At 38.1% G+C, this 6,825-nt stretch overlaps 1 long non-coding RNA gene across 1 annotated transcript in view; it reads left to right on the plus strand.

Moving 5' to 3' along the window:
• LOC134810357 (uncharacterized) overlaps nt 1–4,522 on the plus strand; it is an 80,852-nt gene extending 76,330 nt beyond the window's left edge. The window contains exon 5 of the long non-coding RNA XR_010158149.1: nt 1,530–4,522. This is a non-coding gene — a long non-coding RNA (uncharacterized LOC134810357). The remainder of the gene's footprint in view (nt 1–1,529) is intronic.
• Nucleotides 4,523–6,825: the final 2,303 nt, after the last annotated feature.

Below are 6,825 nucleotides of genomic sequence, written 5' to 3' on the forward strand. Positions count from 1 at the left end.
CAAAGACATTATTTGAGACAGATATTGGAAAGGTTGGAGTAATTTTTTGAGGATGATCATGTAGTAACCAATAATTTGACCAACTTAACAAACTTCATCCAAAATAATGGTGCGTGGCTGGATTTGGCTGGTTCATCTGTGAGTATAAACATAGTTGATAATGGGTGTCAGTGAGTGTCTGTGTTGGGGTTCTTTTGTCCCTATGATTCTGACCCCTCACCGTGAACACATTTTGTTTTCAGTAATTGCTTGGATCTTTAGCTCAGAGTTCCTAAGGACATTTCAGGATCTCAGAGAAAGTTATCAAGACTCTGTTCTCAGAGTTTCAGGCTTGGGTTTGTATGCTTATTAATTTATCACTTTATATTAATGAAGGAGACCTCAAACACAATAGATGCAGGCAATAATACTAAGTAAACACTTTATTCTTAAATTTATCTTTAAATTTAATTGTGCTTTCAGAGAAACCTGATACAATTTCAAGGTGGAATACTTGCAGTGATGGTCAAGATGAAAGGTAACGTGATCATCACAATGGGATGAACCAGTTAAAGAATTGCTGAAAATCACATGCACACACACACAATAGTTGGATGTATAATACTTCCTAGTAGCACTTCCAGTATCCTCGGATTAGAAGACATCTGCCTTTTACCGTTGAAACTTCTTATACTATATAGTGACACTTTAGGCAAGCTATCCTCTTTTGTCAAAGTATTTGTTTCCAGATTGGTTGATGTGCTTTTGAAATATCAATTTATTGAGTTTTTCTTTTTTTCTCTTATATATTCTTACTTTGTTTGGCTAGACTGTGACACCTTTGGAATATAATTTTTTAAAGGCAGCTGTAAATTTGACGGGTAATTGTTAGCAAAAGAATGTTTGAATTGGTCCAAGGATGAACCATTATTATTAGCTTCTTTCAACAGGCCTACAAATAAAAATATATGTGTTCATATATATTACATGTATATTAAATGGATGCACATCTTAATTTTAATGCTAATTTATACATATATATATATTTTTTTAGATGAGGTCTCACTATGTTGCTCAAGCTTATCTTGAACTCTAGGGTTCAAGCAGTTCCCCTACCTTAGCCTCCCAAGTAGCTGGGATTATAGGCATGTGCCACTGCACTCAGCTAATTCATATTTTCATACAGATTCAGTACATGCTTCTATTCAAGGTTAAGTACAAGGGATTAAAATGTACCCAATAAAACGAGATTAGGAAGGGATTAGAAACACATTTTAATTAGAAAATTGCCACCTCAAATCCATTTAGGAAGTAGGCAGGTATAAATAATAAATAGAACTACTTACAGACTTTTCTTGACAAGTGGCCCTGGGCTGGAATTCTGGAGAGCTGTATTCTGGTCACACGCCTAACTGGTTTTCCTAGTGACTTTTAGTAATTGATGAATTCTTCAGGAGCTAGGAACGTATTAGATGATTAGATGATCAATAAATACCTCTGAATTTCATTAAGTCCAAGAAAAAGCATTTCAGGTCTTTATTTTCCTATAGAATGATTTTCAATGCCATTTAGAGGAAATCTTGGGATCAACTTGGGAAAAGACTGAGGCTCCTGGCTCTGATCTTTGGGGACTTCAGATTTTCTGGATCAAGGTGAGATACTACAAATTTGTAAGAAAAAAAGAAATATTTTCTCTTTTCAGCATAAAAGCCATAATGTTAAGGATATTAAAAAATATCATGTAATCTGCACTTTGCATAAACTTATCTGAAATTTAGCATTAAAATTGTTTTTTACTCTGAGCTACAGGGAAGGTGTCCCAGAAGAAATGATGCTTGCTCACTCCATGTTTCCATCACCAGGGGATTGTGTCCTGCAGGGTCACTCTGCCTGCATTCACTAGGCCTGTTCAGTCTTAGGGATTTGCAAAGGTTCTCCTATCCTTCAGGACTTCTGTTTGGATTGTTCGGAAATGTCCTTTGTGATTGATGGCTCTTGCCTCATCACCCATTCATAATGAAGGGGAATAAGCTGATTAAACACGACATTTTGTGAGCCCTCCATTTCCTCTTGCTTCTTGTATTAGTTTTCTATGGCTACTGTAATAAATCAACACAAATTTAGTGGCTTAGAACAACATGAACTTGTTATCTTGCATTTCTCTAGGTTTAGAAATCCAACACAGGTCTCACCAGGCTGAAATCAAGTTGTTAGCAGGGCTACGTACGTTCCCTTCTGGAGGCCCTGGGGGAAAGCTGTCCCCTTGCCTTTTCCAGCTTCTAAAGGCTGCACACATTCCTTGGCTTATAGCCCCTTCTTTACATCTTCAAAGCCAGCACTGTTGCATCTCCCTGAAGGTCCTTGAAGTGTAAACCCATTCTTCAGTTCTTATCATTCCACTAACTGCCCCTTACTGCCTCACTTTTCTACCTTTAAGGACCCTTATGATTACATCAGGACCACCCAGATAATCCTTGATACTCTCCTCATCTCAAGGCCCTTAACTTCATCATATCTGCAAAGTCCCTCTTGCAATGTAAGCTAACATAGTCACATGTTCCCGAGATTAGGATGTAGGTATCTTTGAGGGAGGGCATTATTCTACCTACCACTCTTCTTATTAAGATTATGTATTTCTTTAAAAATTAAGAAACATAAAGTTTATTACTATATTATAATTTTCATCATGATAAAGTCAAGGTTGAAGTGCAATAGATTATTTGTAAAAATGGTCACAATAATTTCCTTTCTTATTGGGCGTGGCAGCTCATGCTGAGGTTGGGGGAAGGATTGCTTGAAGTAAGGAATTCAAGACCAGCCTAGGCAACTAAGAGAGATTCCATCTCTTCAATTTTTTTTTTTTTTTTTTTTTTGAGACAGGATCTTAATCTGTTGCCCAGGCTGGAGTGCAGAGGCATGAGCTTGGCCTTCTGCAACCTCTGCCTCCTAGTCTCAGGTGATCCTCCCACCTCAGCCTCCTGAGTAGCTACAGGTACATGCCACCACACCTGGCTAATTTTTTAAAAGTTCTTTTGCCCAGGCTGGTCTTGAACTCCTGAGCTCATGTGATCTGCCTGCCTCGGCCTCCCACAGTGCTGGGATTACAGGCATGAGCCACCATGCCTGGCCAAAACATTTTTTAAAAAATGATTTCCTTTCCTTTCCTGTATCCACACCTTTATGAAATCCCCTCTCATGTGGACTTTGAGCTTGGCCATATGACATACTTTGGCCAGTGAGACTACTGCAAACATGATGGAAGCGGATACTTAAAAAGTACTTGCACACTGGGACTTGCCTTCTCTTGCTACTCTTAAGCCCTTTCTGACTACCATGTGAAGAGGCCTGGTGCATATACTAAGTGAGAAGATACATGTGACCTAGGCACCTTTGTCATCAAGCCAACAGCTAACACTGGGAGGTAGCACCAATCACTAAGCAGCACAAGCCACCAGACATTTAGATGAGGCCACCTGAGATCATCCAGGCAGCAGCTGACCCAGCAGAAACCACAGGTATGTGAAAGAGGCCAGCAGAGGGAAGACAAGCTGGGCCAGAACAGAAGAATTGTCCAGCTGAACAACAGAATTGTGAACTAAATTAAATTTTGGGGGGATGGTTGGCTGTGTGGCAAAGGTTAATTAATGTGGGAAGGGATAGGTAAACTAGAAACCAAAGTTGAGAATAAGGTTGAATAAACGAAAGTTTAGTTGCAAGGGAGTGGTGACAAAGAAGAGCCCTTAAAGGCAAAATCATAGACAACGTTTTTTGGAGAGATCATTTGCACAAGTACAGTACAGGCCCCTCCTTCCTCCTCCACCTTCATGCCCTGACTCTGTGGACGTTCAGTGTCACAAGAAATGCTCCAATAATCCCTTTCATGGAATGATATAATGTCATAAGAAGGAGCGTAAAAATTCCCTGTTCTGATTTTCCTATTTAATGGGAAGCTCAAAAAGACAAAATGGCTTGCCCATTTCATCCTGAAAGTTTAGCTTATACAGTGATATGCCACATAATGATATTTTTGGGTCTACAATGGACCTCATATATGACAGGTGGTCCCATAAGATTGTAATGGAGCTGAAAAATTCCTATTGCCTTGTGACCTCGTAGCCATCGTAATGTTGTAGCACAATGCATTACATTTGTGGTGATGCTGATAGAAACAAACGAACTGTGCTGCCAGGTTTATCAAAGTATAGAACATGCAATTATGTACGGTATATAATACTTGACAATGATAATAAATGACTATGTTGCTGGTTTGTGTATTTACTTTTTATCATTATTTTAGGGTGTTCTCCTTCTACTTATTAAAAAAAAATAACTGGAAAACAGCCTTAGGCAGGTCCTTCAGGAGTATTCCAGAAGAAAGCATTGTTATCATAAGAGATGACAGCTCCATGCCTGTTATTGCCCCTGAAGACCTTCCCGTGGAACAAGATCTGGAGGTGGAAGACAGTGATATTGATGATCCTTATTCTGTGTAGGCCTAGGCTAATGTATATATTTATGTCTTAGTTTTTAACAAAAAAAGCTTAAAAAGTGAAAGAATGAGAAAATTTAGAAGTAGAAAAAAGCTTATAGAATAAGGATATAAAGAAAGAATATTTTTGTACAGCTGTACAATGTGTTGTTTGTGTTTTAAGGTGGGTGTTATTACAAAAGAGTCAAAAAGAAAAAATTAAAAATTTTATAAAAAATTACAGTAAGCTAATGTTAATTTATTATTGAAGAAAGAAAAATATTTTATAAGTTTAATGTAGCCTAAGTGTACAGTGTTTATATATAAAATCTACAGTAGTGTAGAGCAATGTCCTAGGCCTTCACATTTACTCGCCACTTACTCACTGACGCCTACAGCAATTTCCAGTTCTGCAAGTTCTATTCATGATAAGTGCCCTAACTATACAGGTGTAGCATTTAACAATTTTTTATACCATATTTGCACTGTTCCTTTTCTATGTTTAGATGTGTTTAGATAGACAGATCTTTATCATTGTGTTACAATTGCCTGCAGAATTCAATATAGTAACATGCTGTACAGGCTTATAGCCTAGGAGTGATAGGCTATACCATATAGCCTAGGTGTCTAGCAGGCTATACCATCCAGGTTTGTGTAAGTACACTCTTATATTGTTCACACAATTACAAAATTACCTAATGATGCATTTCTTAGAAAATATCCCTGTCATTAAGTGATGCATGACTTTATTTGCTTTATTTGTAATGAAATGAATATGTTTCCTGGCTTTTGTTTGTTTGTTTGTTTGTTTGTTTTTTGAGAACACTCTTAACACCTATCTTGCAGGAGAATATTGTGTTTGTTTTTCTTTGCATTCCTGTGTCTCCTGTTATAGTCTCAGGATGGGTGAAGTTTTAGTGAGAAGCTCAGTGGCAAGGAGACAATATGACTCTTCCATGGTCAGTATACCCACAGAAACACTTTTTCCTCAATCTCAGGAGAAAAATGAGCCAAATATGGAGGATCCCATCAGCTGCAGCAAAGCTACTGGCCATGAAGGGAAGTGAGAGAAGCAAAGAGAAGAGTGAAGCAGAATGGGAAGGAAAATGATGATTCTATGGGCACCAATCGTGATTTTTTTTTTCTCTTTGAAAGATAACCTTCGGCTTATTAATTTTATCATCTCTTTTCCAATATTGAACCCTCAGCCTCTAAGGATCAGCCGGGTGTAGACTCAGCATGATGGCCTGGCCTGCTATCTAGCAGGGTCCCCTCAAGGCTATGGTGGAAGGACTCGCTCAGGGCCTAGGAAGCTCTGTTGCAGTTTCCATTCTTACATTCCACCTTCTCTTATGACCTATTCTCCAGCTATACTGGATATGCTAGTCTTTTTCACACTTTGTGCTTTTGCTGTATTGTTTCCCTCATCCTAGAGTACACTTTTCCTGTTTGTCTGCCTGGTGAGATATTATGATCTTCAAATGTGCCTCATGGAAGCCTTCTCTGATTCTTCCAGGCTGAGTTATTTATTTATTTCTCCTACAGTTTCTGAACTGTGACTCACTAGTTCTACTTGGTATGGCAACATGATCATCTGGCGTTGCTAGAGAGTCTCACCTTTAAAGAGTCATATTAAGTTTATTTACAGGACCTAGTGTTGGATTACCTGATCACGTAGCAATTACAACTTCTTTTATAATTTACGCCCAAACCTTTAGGTGAGTCTTCTTGAGGCTTTACCAAGGAAACAGGCAGTTTTAGAGTTGGCCTTAAGGATGTTCTCTGGTGTCATCAAAGAAATGGAAATGCAAAGCAGAGACATGTGCATTTAGATATGTGTAAGGTAAGCTACCTTTTTGAAATGGTGCTACCCATCTATTAGGAGACACTCACCTTCTTGACAGACTGTTTTTGAGAGAGGGTGACACATATCTTTAGAAACAATAAAGCCTTTTACCAACACCTCCCGCAAACCTGGTAGACTGATGTGGTTCATAAATTCATCAATAGATCTAGCCTGATCAAGTACCAGCCATGCTACTGCCTACTTGATATGACTGAAAGGGTACTGCTTTTCAACTGAACTATCTTTAAATAACAGACACTTGTTTTTGAAATACCAGTCAGGTGCTTTCTATGGGAGCTGCATATTGCTATCAGTTCAGTTCTGCCTTTCAACTCCTCAATCTGTTTCTAATCATTATGAAATAGCACTCTTATTCCTAAAAGGTGCAATAAAATGTAACTGAAAAGAATTTTTTGAAAGCTCAAATGTAAAGAAATTGTTTTTATAAGATGTATAGTAAGGCATCGTTAATTAGAACCTTACCAAATGATCATATTTTGGACTAAATTTCACTCTTACATGAGCTATAAAA

The sequence above is a fragment of the Pan troglodytes genome, chromosome 5 (assembly GCF_028858775.2).
Source record: "Pan troglodytes isolate AG18354 chromosome 5, NHGRI_mPanTro3-v2.0_pri, whole genome shotgun sequence".
Classification (NCBI taxonomy): Eukaryota; Metazoa; Chordata; class Mammalia; order Primates; family Hominidae; genus Pan; species Pan troglodytes.